The 14458-nt window shown below is 47.0% G+C and overlaps 2 pseudogenes; one reads left to right on the top strand and one right to left on the bottom strand.

Annotated features, from left to right (window-relative positions):
- Positions 1–370: 370 nt before the first annotated feature.
- LOC130888433 (ribonucleoprotein PTB-binding 1-like) lies at positions 371–8587 on the bottom strand (annotated as a pseudogene).
- A 3154-nt stretch (positions 8588–11741) lies between these two features.
- Positions 11742–12645, top strand: LOC130888434 (sperm motility kinase-like; annotated as a pseudogene).
- The last annotated feature ends 1813 nt before the right edge of the window (positions 12646–14458 follow it).

The raw sequence follows: 14458 nt of genomic DNA on the forward strand, positions 1-14458 counted from the left end.
CAGCCATCCATCCCAGAAGGCTGTCCACGTCAGCCCTGACAGATGAGCAGGGTCAGAGCACTGACAAGAGTCAAAGGTCACCTCCTCGAGCAGATTTAGAGCTGGGAGCGGCTCTAACAGACGAGATAACTCAAATGGACTTAACAGACATCTAATGGAAATTCCATCCAAACAGAAAAAAAAATACCTTCTTCTCAGCACCTCATGGAACCTTCTCAAAAATTGAGCACATACTAGGTAGCAAAGCAAACCACAATAGATACAAAAAATTTGTCATACCCCATGCATCTTATCAGATCTCCATGGCTTAAAATTAGAATTCAACAGCAATGCACATGGAATCCACAAACACATGGAAATTAAACAATGCTCACCAGCCCCGGGACTCCTTGCCTGCCAGGTTGCTGGATGAAAGCAGGCTATGTAGATTCAGGTAAGGGTTCAGGGAGATGCGATAGTCCTTTGGGGGCTCCTCCAACAGTGACACCCCAGGGGTCGTTGGCAGGGGCACACTGTCCTTCAGGAGGACTCTAACTAAGACTGGAGCCTCAGAGCCCCACAGAGACTGGGTGTATAGTGAGCTGGGTTGCTGGGGGATGCAGACTCATGGGCTCCCGGTCACCCCAGAAGGGCCCAGCAGTGGTGGTAGTAAGGGTTATGGCTTCCTTCCCTCAGCAGGTTGCAGTTCCAGAGCCAGCACCACCACCTGCAGACAGCTCCCCAAAAAGGGAATTGACAGGTTGGGCCCCAGCCTGGAGGGTACCCAGGGGGAGTCTCCCAGGATCCCAGGTTTCTTCTGGATCTGGGGGTGCAGGGCTAACTGGAGCAGTGCAGTGGACAGGGCATGTCTGTTCAGCCGTGGCATGGAGGAGGCGCACCCAAAAGGCTCTGCTGGCCACTGGCACCTCATACAGCAGAGGATTGAGCAGCAGCTGGAGGGAGGTAGATGGGCCCAGATTGTCCAACAGCTGCAGGATGTTTGGCTCAGGCGGGAGTCCCTTGCCCCGATTGAGAACCATTGCCTGAGCAGCAATTTCTGCTGCCAGCATGCTGCGGGCAGGAGGACCTGGAGCACAGAAGGACACACGAAGGTGAATGCCACTCAGGGCCAGGCCGTCTGCCTGCTGTTGTTCAGACTCTGCCGTCTCTGCTGTCTCATCCTCCAGTACTGCAAAGCCCTTCAGCTGCCCACCCTGGCCACACGGCAGCTGACAGAAGGTGGGCATATAGACCGCGGACAGTGCCTGGCGCAGGGCATCCACATCATTGAAGCCAGGTGGCAGGTGGTCCACACAGAGGCACCGGGAGTGCGACAAGGCAGGGGGCTGCTGCCCAGCATCTGTGCTATGCACGTACATTGTGCGAGGGCCCCAGTGGCTTGCCCAAGCAAATCAGACTTGGCCCTGGCAGCCTAGTCTTTATTCACGTACTCTGCAAAGCCATAGCCCTAAAAGTGGCCTGTGCGCTCGCTGTACACAACGAAGCAGCGCTCCAGGCCGCCAAAGGGCCACACCAGCTCCTCACACTGCCTGGGTCAGGCTGGGCGACAGCTTGGCAACACAAAACAGAGCCTCTGCAGTCTGCAGCAGAACTGACAGCTCCCGATCTCTAAGACGGCTCTGGTGAAAGGCCTGCTCCCCATTCAGCAGGGTCACGAAAGCTGTGCCTTTTGATTTGTCCACCAACAGTCCTTGAGTTCATAGTCGCTCAGAGATCGCGATCGCGTACCTCCTGGTTGGTCAAGAGCCCCGGAAAACCCCGGATCAGTATCATGGCGGCGGTTACACAGAACCAGCACTCAGTAAGTTCCAGGCGCTTCCGGATCTCTTCCGGATCCAAGGACAGCAGCTCCTGTTCAGGTGCTCATCGATATGCGGTCCACAAAGTTCCCCTTTGACCTCTGCCTCCAGGTTGAGTGGCAGCCAGTGAGTCAAGAACTTTAAATCTTTGAAGAAAGAATTTGAAGTAGACACTAGAAGATGGAAGATGTCCCATGCTCTTGGGTAGGCAGAATTAACGTAGTCAAAATTGCTCAAGGTCTCCCATAAAAATAATATAACCAGGGCTTTAACCATTGAATATCTAATTGAAAGTTTATAAGCTATCCTCCTCTTCAGTTGTAAGTCTGCCTGCAGATAGGAAAACGGGGAAAGGAAGCATTTTAACTAATGATTTGGGCCTCAATAGACATCAACGTGTAGAAGAATAAAAATAGATCCACATCCATCTCCGTGTATAAAATTCAAGTTTAAATGAGTCAAAGGCCTCAACATATAAAAGTTACATTGAACCTCACAGAGAAAAAAATAGAAGTACGCTTTGCCACATCTCAAACACAGCCTCAGTGGCACAAACACTGAGAGAAATAATAAATTAGATCTCCTGAATTGAGAAACTTCTGTATAACAAGACTATAGAGTGGGAAAAGATCTTTACCAATCATAAACCCACTCCAAAAGCATATGAAGTACTCAGGAAATTACTTATCAAAAATTAAACCAATAAAAATATATGTTACAGACCTAAACTGAAAACTCTCAACAGACGAACTTAAAAATGACTGAGAGACACTTAAAAAATGCTCAAACATAAAATCCTTTACCCATCAGAGAAATGCAAATCAAAACTCTGAGATTTCATCTGATCCTTGTAAAAATGACCAAGGTTAAAAATTACTACTAACAGTTTATACTTAAGAAAATGTGGGTAAAGAAAAAACTCTATTGCTGGAAGTGCAAATTGGCACAGCCACTTTTGGATCATACATAGTATTGAAAGACCTAGATAAATCCAGACCCCCGCCCCAGCAGGAAGAGAAGAATCAAAAATCCAGCACCAGCCAGCTCAGCGACTGTGTTTCAGGATAGTTCCTTTGTCTTTGCTGAAGACAAAGCCAGACCGCAATCCCTAGAACAATCCCGAGAAACAGGGAGTCTCCCCCTTGCCACCATCACCATACTGTTCTAGGAACTAGCTGATCAGTACCCTGGGAGTGGTCCTGAGAGGCAGAGAGTTGCCCCCTTGTGACCATCACTGGATTTTTGGAACTTTCCATGACTTCTCTGGATTACTGGGCCGCGGCTTCTCCCTCAAAAAGTCCTTCTCCGGGTCACTCGGGGTCGAACTCCTCCCCTGCGTGGGCCACGAGACTGGACCCCAGTGTAGCGGTCCCCATCACATCCCATCAACCAAAGCCCCGTGTGACCACAGCAAGGACAGTCTCCCGTGAGTCACTGGGGGTCCTGCCATCCCGAGACCTGACTGAGAGTCTCCCCAGCACTGGGGGCCCTCATTATGGCTATTTATTTTTAATAGGCCAATATCTACCTTAAAACTCAGCAATACCCCTTTTGGGCCTAAATACAAAAATTGTTCAAACATACCATAAGGACATGTGCTCAGCTGTCGACCGCCTTGACAGGTTACTCTGTCTAGGGTCTGTAACCCGCCTGGCTGGTGAGTTATTCCAGGGTCAAGGAGAGGTACCACCTGAAAGACATGGGCTGATAAGAGGAATGAGGCTAAGCATATTTGTCGAAGCCTCCATTTATTAGAGTCATGGTTACAGCTTATATAGCCCCTGGATGAGGAGCTTGGGGGGCTAGGGCACAGGATATGCCACGTGGTCCATGCAGGTCACATAGGCCAAGAGGTTACGATCGGTCAGGTCACGATTCCTTGGTCAGGAAGTCACAAGTTGACCCACCTAGTTCTCTAGATAGTTTGGAATGTTAGGCCGGTTCCGCTAACAGGTAGCTCTCTATTAACAGTTAATTTGGGTGTGAGATAGGCTTGGTCAATAAGACTATTCTCAATACAAATGAGAAGTAGAGCTCTCTGCAAAACTCCTCACTGCGGTGCTTCCTATAATAATTTGGGGGGACATGGCTTCTGACACTCAGCTATGCTTACAGTAGAATTACTTTACCATAGCCAGAATCTGAAAACAAGCCAAATGTATCTCTTTCACCCCAGGATATTTGAGACATCGTCCTTCTAAATAGCCATGAATACGACAAAATATCTTGGAGTAACTCTAAGCAAGTAGGACTGAAGCTTGGGTCCTGTTATCTCTGCTTGTGAAGGGGCAATGTTTTTGATTTTTAACCATTGTCACTTGTTATAGCATAACTCTGGCCCTCGATAAATTTAGTAAGAGGCTTGAGTCTCAGCAGTTTACCCTGAAGCAACACCTGGCAGCAGGAAAGGACCACAAGCTGAGACAACTCGACTCACACCCAAGAGCCGACCATACAAATGGAAAATTTTGTATGATAAGAATTTCAACTCTTTTAAGAAAAGTGTTAGACTTTAGAAACTAAAAAGATCTCCTATTTTTTTGGGAAAGTAGAAGAAACACAGCAAAAATGACAATCTCACTGAAAGCAATCTACAGATTCAGTGTAAATGTCCATTAAAATTATAGCAACATTCTTCAAAGAACTCACCTACAGATTTAATGTAAAAGTTCATTAAAATTATAGCAAAATTTCTCATAGAACTCAAAAGAACAATCCTCAACTTTATAAGAAATAAATAAAAACTCAGGATATCCTAAGCAATGTTAAAATCCTATGAATGTATTACAATCTTTGATTTGAAAACTTTCTTAAAGAACCACAGTACTGAAATTAATCTACCTTGGATATAAATTTATACGCCTACAAACTAAAGACTTTTGACCAAGAAGCAAAATTATGAAATGGATAAGAAGCATATTTAGCCTCCTTTTACTGTCCTGAAGCTGTAGTTTTCTGAGTCTAGTTCCCTTTATAGCAAACCAGCCTGGCAGCTTTGGCTCTCTATGGCAGGGGGTTAAGACATAGGCTCTCTAGGCCTGGCAGCCAGCCTGCTTGGCAGACGTAGTTGTGTGGATTGTACCCTTACTTCTCACATCTCAAGGGACTCCCTTTTGAGTCCACAAGCAAACACATCCTGTTTACCGAATGCCTGCCCCATGTCTGGGGGTGAATTTCTGGCCCTGTCAACACCAACCAAGGGCATTTTTTATCAATAAAATAAAAAGAAGTCTACTAAATCTTTCTTTTTAGCTCTTACTCCTCTCTCTCTGAGTGACTATTTAAATTCTTGTATGAATTTCTCTTCCTTTGAAATTGACTGTCCCATGTCTATTGGGCGACAGTGAACCTGCGCCTGCCTCGTCCTGCAGATCTGTCCGAGTCCTACAGCCAGCAGAACCTTGTTTTCTTTCTTGTCATCGTCCCAGGACTGCGCTTCCATCCAACAGTTGGCCGTTCTTCAGGTCCCTGTTCGGGTGCCACTGTACCCGCGCCACAGGTCCAGTTATTCCAGGGTCTGAAGAGGTGCTACCTGAAAGAACATGGGGGAGAGAGAGAGAAACGAGGACAAGCAAAATTCTCTTGTCAAAGCCTCCGTTTATTAGTGTAATGGCAGTGGCTTATATAGCCTCTGGATGAGGAACCTGGGTTGGGGTGGGGGTCTTTGCCAAAGTAGCAAAATTCACTATTCAGCACACCTGGTAAGTGGAAATATTCTTTTTGTGACTCCGCTTAATAACCAGCTCTCAAGGTAGTTGGGATGTGGGGGCTCTCTACAAATATTCTTAGGACAATGGTCCCTGCTATCAAGATATTTGGGATGTGAGGCAGGTTCCATAAGCAAACAGCTCTCAAGGTAGTGGGGCTTTCTACAAATATTCTTAGAACAATGGTCCCGATATCATATTTGGGAAAATGGCTCCTGACTAATATACAGTTTCCATACCGGGTGAAAGACAACATCCAGAGCCTGTTATAATTCACATGATTCCACCTACTGTGATTATTAAAGTGGGAAGGGTTTCTATTAGGGTTTGGATGTGTAATCCAAAGGAAGGATCCTGTGTTTGGACTCTGATCCCTAGCATGTGGCCATGTTTCAAAGTTGGAGAAAACCTGGTAAATAAACCCAGAAGGAAAAGGTAGGTCATGGGGTGTTGTAGAATATTATAAGGTGTGTGAATTCTGTTTAGGTTGTACTTGTTGAACTCTGTGAAGCTGTGATGCTGTGCCTGTCTAACACCTGGTGGGCTAATGAAAATTTTAATGGCCAAAAATAAGGCAGGAGAAAGGATAGGTTGGTCAGTCGCACAGAGAGTATAAATGGAAGGAGAAATCGTAGAGGAAGGAACAGAGAAAGAGCAAGAGAACAAGGAGAGGAGCATGCTTGGGAAAGCTATCCAGTTACCCAGCCACTGAGAAAGAATCAAAGTAAGATACATAGAGATTAAAAAAAAAAAAAAGTAAAAAGCCTAGAGCCAGAGTCAAAGGTGGACAGGATAATTCAAAGGTAAGAAAAACTGGAAAGGAACAAGCCAAGCTAAGGCTAGGCATTGTAAGTAAGAAGCTACTGTGTATAATTTAATTGGGAGCTGGGTGACAGGTCCCCCAAAGAACAAAAGAATGAAAAGAACAGACATAATGAACAAAAAAGGTAGATATGTGAATGCTAACTGGGTGTAACCAGCCCCTACGTTCCAACTGACCAGGGCAGCCTTCCTGTACTTAGGGACAGAATGTGAAGAAAACCAGTGATCTAAGCCAAGCCGTCATTGGTCCATTTCTTGCTCTGACCTCACAATGACAGAACCCTGTTGCCTAACTGCTCTTGCTGAGGCTGCCTCCTCTCCTTACAGTTCAGAGGCTGATCTTCAGTTGAAACAGTGATTTAGATAGAAGTGAGCTGGTCGCACTTGGTGGATATTCATGAACTGTTGAATCTGAACACAGTGAGTTTCCTTCTAAGGTCACAGATTTGGGGTTTAGAGGTTTGTGTTTACAGGATTGAAAATAACCCTTTCTTCCCTTCTTTCTTCCTCAGTCTGGGGTATAATTTGCGGCAATTTTTATTATCTGCATCAATTAAATGTTTACTCTATTTTAACCTTTAGTTTTAATATTTTCTCTGGGTTCATTCCTTCGTTCACCATTTTAAAACATTTGTTTACATTGACTCTACAACATGAGTATTCTCACAGTGACATTTACCTACACGCACATGAAAAGCTTTGACCATGTTCCCCTGATCTCACTGCCTCCCGCCCACCCTTTCCAAGTCCCTTGGTGTTCTCACTTATTAACTCAGTCAGGTACTTTCCGAGTCCAGGACAAGTCATGTGGACTCCTGTCCAGAGAACTGACAGGCACACTGGATGGTGTCCTAAGGAAGGGCACCAATGGATGTCTGCCTGTGCTCTAGCAGAAAGCCTCCTCCAAAGTGGTTATCTTAGGATCTTCCTGGCAGTTCAAAGTCAGGGATGGAGGGGGCCAGAGTAAGAGGTAGATACAATTTTGTGATGCTAGTGATGGAACCGGGCACCTGAAAAGGATTCAAGAACAGAAAAAGTGAAAGTCTAAAAAGAAGCTGTTCTTTGAGGAAGAGAGGAAGTTTCCATGGTGGGACATAGCACACCAGATCCCTCCATCATCTTCTGGCTTTCTGTGTGCCTGAAAATGGCCTCTTGTGGGACGTTTTCATTTTCTATCAGGGGGGAGGGAGATTGCAGTACTAAAGCTAGTGTGTTATCAGGCACTGGGTTGGGGGCAATAATCATTTGGAAGCAAAGGATCAGTTCTGCTTGCCAGAGACCTCAAGGATCCAAACTACCTAGTGCTGGGATGTTCTGCCCAGCACTCCAGAGACCCACCCCAAATACCTGTCCTTTTGGAAGAAACAAGGGGACATTTTGTTGACAAGGTCTGTCTTTATCTGATTATTACAAGCCTGGCCTAGAGGAAAACTCTTTCATCTCATCTTTTATTTTTCCAGACAGGGATCATCTCAGTGTAGCTCTGGCTGTTATGGAATTTGGTTTGTAGAACAGGCTGGCCTCGACCTCACAGAGAGCTGCTAGCCAGTATAAGTGTGTAATGTGTGCACATGCGATGCCTTAGGGGTGTGAACTTTCTATTGACAGAACGAACATCCTGCTTGAAATCTCATTAACTTCCATCCAGTTTCTTTGGCTTAGGCCCCATTGCTGGTTCTTGGCGGGTCCTGTGAGGTCCTTTTAAAGGTTAAATCTGTTGACTACTTAGGCGAGGTGAAGGCAGCATAGCTTCAAGAACACAAAAAGGCTGAGTGCCATCATCCTGCTTCAGGTGTTGATGTAACACTCATGGACACCCTTGTGTCCATGCCCTGTGTCTCACAGGCAAGGTTACTTTTGAAATACTGGGAACTTCATTCATGTACACGCCAAAGCAGTCCTTGCTCTTCTGTTTGCTTTTGCTTTTTGATTTGGTGAGAGAGGGTCTCCTGTAGCACAGGCTGGCCTCAAGACCACTGTGTAGCCAAAGATGACCTGAACTGCTGGTCCTCCTGCCTCAACTTTCCTAGCTTTAACAATTGCCATGTGCCGGGCCACAGTGGTGCATGCCTTCAATCCCAGCAATCGGTAGGCAGAGGCAGCTGAACCTCTGTGACTTTGAGGCCAGCCTGGTCTACAGAGCGAGTTCCAGGACAGTCATGATTGTTTAAACAGAGAATCCCGTCCTGACAAACTAATAAAAAAAAAAGCCAAGAGCTCACCTTTATGAGTCTTTTCTTGTTTTTCTGTCAGTTTCATGGCCTAACCTGAATCTACCTGTATTTTAATTACTATCTTCTCCCCAGGGCCCGACAGTCAACACCTCACCACACAGGCTGAGGCCTAGTGGGATTTCTGGTCCCGCTGGTACCAGCTTGGCCACAGTCACCAAACGTAAGTTTTAACTAAGCCTCTTTAGTTCTATTTACCAATAAAGACTTGGGAGTCAGATGTTGGGGTGATAACCTGTTAGCTCAGTGAGGCCAGGAAGCAACCAATCTACTTTCCTATTTGGACAGAGACCCAGCAAGAGAAGCATCTCTTCACTCATCCCAAACTAAAAAGACCCCGAATTGCATAAGTGCCTTCCTACACCTTCCTGCATCCCTCTCTTCCTACATTGCTGGCTACTTTGTTCTCCCTTCGCTAATTCTTATCAACTAGTTGCTCACTCCGCTCCCTGAGTTTCTTTGTTTTTCTTTTCTTTTCTTATTTCAGCTTGTTGAGACAGATGGATAGGCACGCCTGGCAGAGTGAGGTTGGATATTTATTTAGTGGTTATGGAGGGAAGGGGAATAAGGAGAAGAGCAGAGAGGCAGAGAGAGACAGAAACAGAAGGGGAAGAGGAGTAGTGGGGAGAATGGAGCAAGGCAGAAGCTGCTTCTTCGGGAGGAGTGATAGAAAAAGCCACATTCCCCTATCCTCACTGCCTCCTGCCCACCCTTCCAAGTCCCTTCGTGTTCTCATTTCTTCCCTCTGCCTTCCTGTATTGGTGACAGAATGGGAAGAAAACCAGTGAGCTGTGAAAAGCCACCATTTGTCCTTTTCTTGCTCTGACCTCACAATGACAGAACCCTGTGCCCTCACAGCTCTGGCTCAGGCTGCCTCCTCTCCTTACAGTACAAGCGGGTTCGTGAGGTGGAAATGGTTGGAGCTCTGTGCTGGTGAAAGAGACTGCTTGGACTTTCAAGAGCTGCTGGACTCCAACATAGTGAGTGTCCCTCCAGCTTTGATGCCTTTGATTGTTGTTGTTGTTTTCTGTGTATTTATTCATTTTCTGGCTTGATTTATGAGCTTACATTTTCGTGGGTTTTTTTTTTGTTTTTTGTTTTTTATTTACTCTGCTTATTTTCTGGATGTATGGGAGGAGAATTCAAGACAGAAATTCTCTGTGTAGCTCTGGCTTTCCTGGAACCCATCTTTAGATATTGCTGGCCTCAAACTAAAAGATCACCTGCTTTGCCTTCTGAGTGTTGGGATTAAGGGCAAATGCCACCACAGCCCGGGAGTTTTTATTCTTAAGTTGTGCTTCTTGGGGTATAATTTTTAATATTATTATTTTATGTGTATGAGTATTTTGTTTTCATGTCTCTGTGTGTACCATGAGCCTCACACCTGTGGAGGTCACAAGAAGAAGACAGATTAGCTAGAACTCGAGTAACAATTCATTGCGAGCACCATGTGTGTTGGGCCTCGAACCAGGGTTCTCTGAAAGAGCAGGAACTGCTGTGAAACACTAACTCCTCTCTCCAGAACCTCTGTCTTTAGTTTTACTTCTTCATTTACTTTTGTTATGTGTTCCTTGGTCCATCTCTCTTTTCTCATTTCAAGCCTTTCCTTGTTATGGCGTACCATATCATAGGAACAATTTAGTCCTGGCAATCGCAGGGACATCTCTAATGCATTCTGAGCACTGGTTCATGTGATTAACCCACGCTGCTATGCTTTCTTCTCACACGACCTCCTCCACATTCCTAGGACCCCCTCTTATGTTGAGGACCTCCTCCTGCTCCCACGTTCCACATATGAGAGAAGAAAAGTGACACATTTGAAGGACTGGCTTTTCCCATGTAGAGCGATCTTCTCCAGTGACAACCATGTTCTTGAGAGCCGCACAGTTTCATCCTTCTCTATGGCCGTCCTTCTGTATGACTGTGGCATTCTTGCCCTTAATTCTGTTTAAATGTTGTGTTGTCAGGCTGAATATGTAGAGCTATCATTGCAAGGATCCGTGTGAGCATATTTTAACCATGAAGTATGGCCTGACTTATGTGAATTTGGTGAAAAGTATTAAGTAGTATTATTAAGCACGTTTACATCTGTGTTCATCATGGAAATAGCCTCTATTTTTCTTCATTGTGTTTTCCTTGTTTTGGCATCAATGAGTTTGGAACTGCTAAATACCTTCCTATTTTGTGGAGTATTGAGGAGTACTGACATTTGTTTTCAAGAGATTGGAAGGATTCATCAGTAGTTTTGCCTGCTCCTGGGCTTGCCTATGCAGATTCTTTCCTCATAAATATTTCAATCTTGTTCTTTATCGTATCTTCTTTGTTGAATTTATATCAAGAAGTTTCTCAATTCCATCCACATTTTCCAGTCCACGAGAAGGACTCTCAGGGTTTTCAAAAACAGATTTCATGGGGATGGGTGGGTTAACCTGGAGAGACGGCCCAGCAGTTAGGAGCATGTACTCTTCGCGCAGAAGACCTAGGTCTGTCTCACAGCAATCCCATTACATCTTAATTTTCTCAAGTGCCGCACCTTAGGGATAGTTGTCCTCTTATTTCCTTCCAGGTCATAGAAATATAATTAATCAAAAAGACTTATACACTATTTAAAATTATATATGGTACATGTGCGTGGACATGTAGGTGACCTCAAGTGTGTGTGTGTGTGTGTGTGTCTGTGTTTACCCTTGCAATCATCCACGCATGTGTTTGGATGCCCTCGGTGGTCACAGGTATGGGATCTCCTAGAACTGGAGTCAGTGATCCACCTGACCTGTGTCCTGAGAACCAAACACAGGTCCTCTGACGGAATAGCAAAACTTCTGATCTCCCGAGTCATCTCCCCACCAAGACACTCTGGGTTTTGGGGGTTTCTGTTGTCTCATCAAATTCTCATGCATATGATTTTATTAGTATCTTCTCTCTCAATGAGCATTCAGCTCAAGTAAGAGGATGATTCTCCTTCCCAATCAGTGGCTCGTAGCTTCTGCGACCCTTTGTTTTATTCTCTCAGTTTCTGGGTACTTCCTTCCCTTCCTGAGCACTGAGGTAGCTGGTTAGGTGGCCTGAAGTATCTGTAACTCTTTTTCTCTTTGGAATGTAGGAATTCATAGTGATAAACATTCTCATTGGTGTGATTTAAACTGTTTAAAGTTCCCGTTTGTTTCAACGAGAACCTGGCGATGGAGCAGGGCAGAGAGACCTTCTACTGTGACGAGGACACATTTGGCAATGTCTATCAAATGATGACAACTCTGGGACGAGGAGCCTTTGCCACAGTCAAACTGGCCTTTCACATGCCCACTGTCAGCTACGTGGCTGTGAAGATTCTGGCAAATGGGAAGGGGAACTGTGCCCGGAACAACAATGAGGTCGATATAATGAGATCCCTCGTTCATCCGCACATAATCAAGTTCTTTCAGGAGGTGCAGACACGGGAGATGACGTATCTCATAATGGATTACGCCTCAAAGGGGGACCTGTTGCGTCAGATTCGCAAACCGGGAGGCTTACAGGAGTGCGAGGCTCGAAGGCTGTTTGCACAGGTAGTACAGGCAGTGAAGTACTGCCACGACAACTGTATCGTCCACAGGGACATTAAGCCAAATAACATCTTGATCGACGCCTCTGGGAATGCCAAGCTCTGTGATTTTGGCCTGGCAGTCAGAGTTGTCCCTGGGACAAAACTAAAGACTTTCTGCGGCACTCTGGCCTACTGTGCCCCGGAACTCTTCGGAGTGGAGCCATACAATGGCTATGCCAGCGATGTGTGGAACTTAGGCGTGCTCCTCTACTACATGGTGGCCAGGCACCTTCCGTTCCAAGCCAGCTCTTCTAGGGGCTTGAAGCAGCAAATTTTGGCTGCAAACTTCAGCGTTCCTCATCATGTCCCACTTGATATTTTCAACGTCATCGTGGAAATCTTCATGATCAGCCCCAACAGGAGGCCCACCATCAGTCAGATCCTGACGCGCCCCATGATCAGGGACAGCCAGGCACGGGCACCCATCCAGAGACTCCCAGGCACCCCGAGGCCTAGCATTGTCGGCACCATGGCAGGCAAGGGGTACCAACGTGAAGAAATGATTGAGTGTCCAGAAGACCAAAAATTTAATCAGGTGATGGCCACATACCTGTGTCTTCAACGCCAGGCACCCAGGGGAGACTGCTGCCATCACCGGGTGAAACCCACAAAACCCATGGAGCCAGGCCTTGTCCTCAACCTGGCCGATCTTCACACCTTTTCTGGGACTCTCAGGAGAGCTGCTGAGCCTACTCCCCTAACCTTCATCGTGCAATCTGAGCCCCAGGAGAAAGAAGTTAAGAATTCCAGGCAGGGTGGCAGAAGGCATAGCGTGCCCGCCGCCCTGTGCTGCCAGCCTAGGAGGATCCACCTTGCCCACCTGTCCCACCTGCACTGTCCTGTGGCTGGTTCCCTCATGAGCTGCAGCCTGGACAGCAGCAAGAGTTTCTCGCAGTCAAAGATCGGGTTGTGTGGGAGCCTGAGGGCAAGTGCCCAGCCATCATGTTCTCTTTACCACCCTCTTGGGACAGACCACAATGAGGCTGCAAACGACACAGAGAAACTCTGGAGCTTGCTGGGGACGGCTCTGCGTGTAACCCCCAAAGGCTCCTCCCTTGGGGAAACACTGCAAGAAGAAGTGACCACCTTACAGGAAGAGGCCATCAGCCATGATCAGCCCCAGGATGCCGGCACAGCTTCCTCCCGACACCAGAGGCGTCACCGCTGGAAGAGGCTCAAGAACACCATTGTCAATGCTTTCCGACACCTATGTTGCTGCCTGCCTCCTGCAGAGAGAAATCATGCCTCCCATGAGAACCAGGCTCCACACTCAGCAGATCCTAGAGGCACCCACAGAACCAGGTGAGCACCTTTCTCACTTCATCTGATTTGTACTTTTCCTCCTGTCCTTTGTGATAAATGATGCCTGTGTCCACTCGTAGCACACTGTGAGCTTAACAACCTGTCACTTCAGAAAGACTAGGTGTCCCCTGAAATGTGACCTCAGGCTTGTTGAGCAACAGGGGGAGAGAAGAGATGCTGAGCCAAGCAGGGAGAGGTGGGGGCAAGACCAAAGGAGGCAAAGATTCCTTGGAGGACCAGTCGGGCACTTGGGCGCTGAGGGCAGTGCACTAAGTCTTGTGTGTTTTGAAGTCACTAAGAGTCTCCTTCCTGTGCCTTTCTCTTTGAAGCCCGGAAGAGGTCAAGCCCCAGCTCCGTGGCTTCTGAGCCACGGGTTGGGGATGGGTCTGGATGAGATTCAGACAGCCCCTTTGGGGACCCATGTTAGATGCCCAGGACACCATCTGGCCACAGGCCCCTCCTGCAGAGGAAGAGCTGTCCACCCAAGAGAACATCTATCTCTCCAGGTACAATCCCAGGCAGGAAGGGTAGGCTTCCCACAGGGTCTAGCTAAGTGTCTAGGGCTGAGGTGCAAAGGTGCCCTAGGCTGTCTTGTGGAACAATAGCGCCTTGCCCTCTCCCCCTGCCTGTGGATACATCAGAAGTGGTGCTCTGGGTAGTGACTGTCCTTTGCCCCCTGTTTCTTGGCAGAGAACACAGTCTTCTCCATGGGGTGAGACTTCTCTCCCCCAAGGAGAGTATTCCTAGTCAGCCTGCCCTAAGTTGGGTTGCCAGGTTGAGAATGTGTCCTGCAAGCAGCCCAGTAGGACCGACTCCTCTAAAGGAAGGCTCCTGCAAGAACCTTTAGAGGGAATCCCCACAAGTCATCCCAGCAAGTTCCATTGCTTGAGTCCTCAGACCCAAAGCTTGGTAAAATCTGAGCTGGGGAGTGAATGACCCCAGGGCAGCAGAGTCCCCCTCTCCACCAATTCTGCCTTAAAGCTACTCACCTCCTGCCTCTGCCTGCTTGCTCCT

This window comes from Chionomys nivalis, chromosome 17 (genome assembly GCF_950005125.1).
Source record: "Chionomys nivalis chromosome 17, mChiNiv1.1, whole genome shotgun sequence".
Taxonomy (NCBI): Eukaryota; Metazoa; Chordata; class Mammalia; order Rodentia; family Cricetidae; genus Chionomys; species Chionomys nivalis.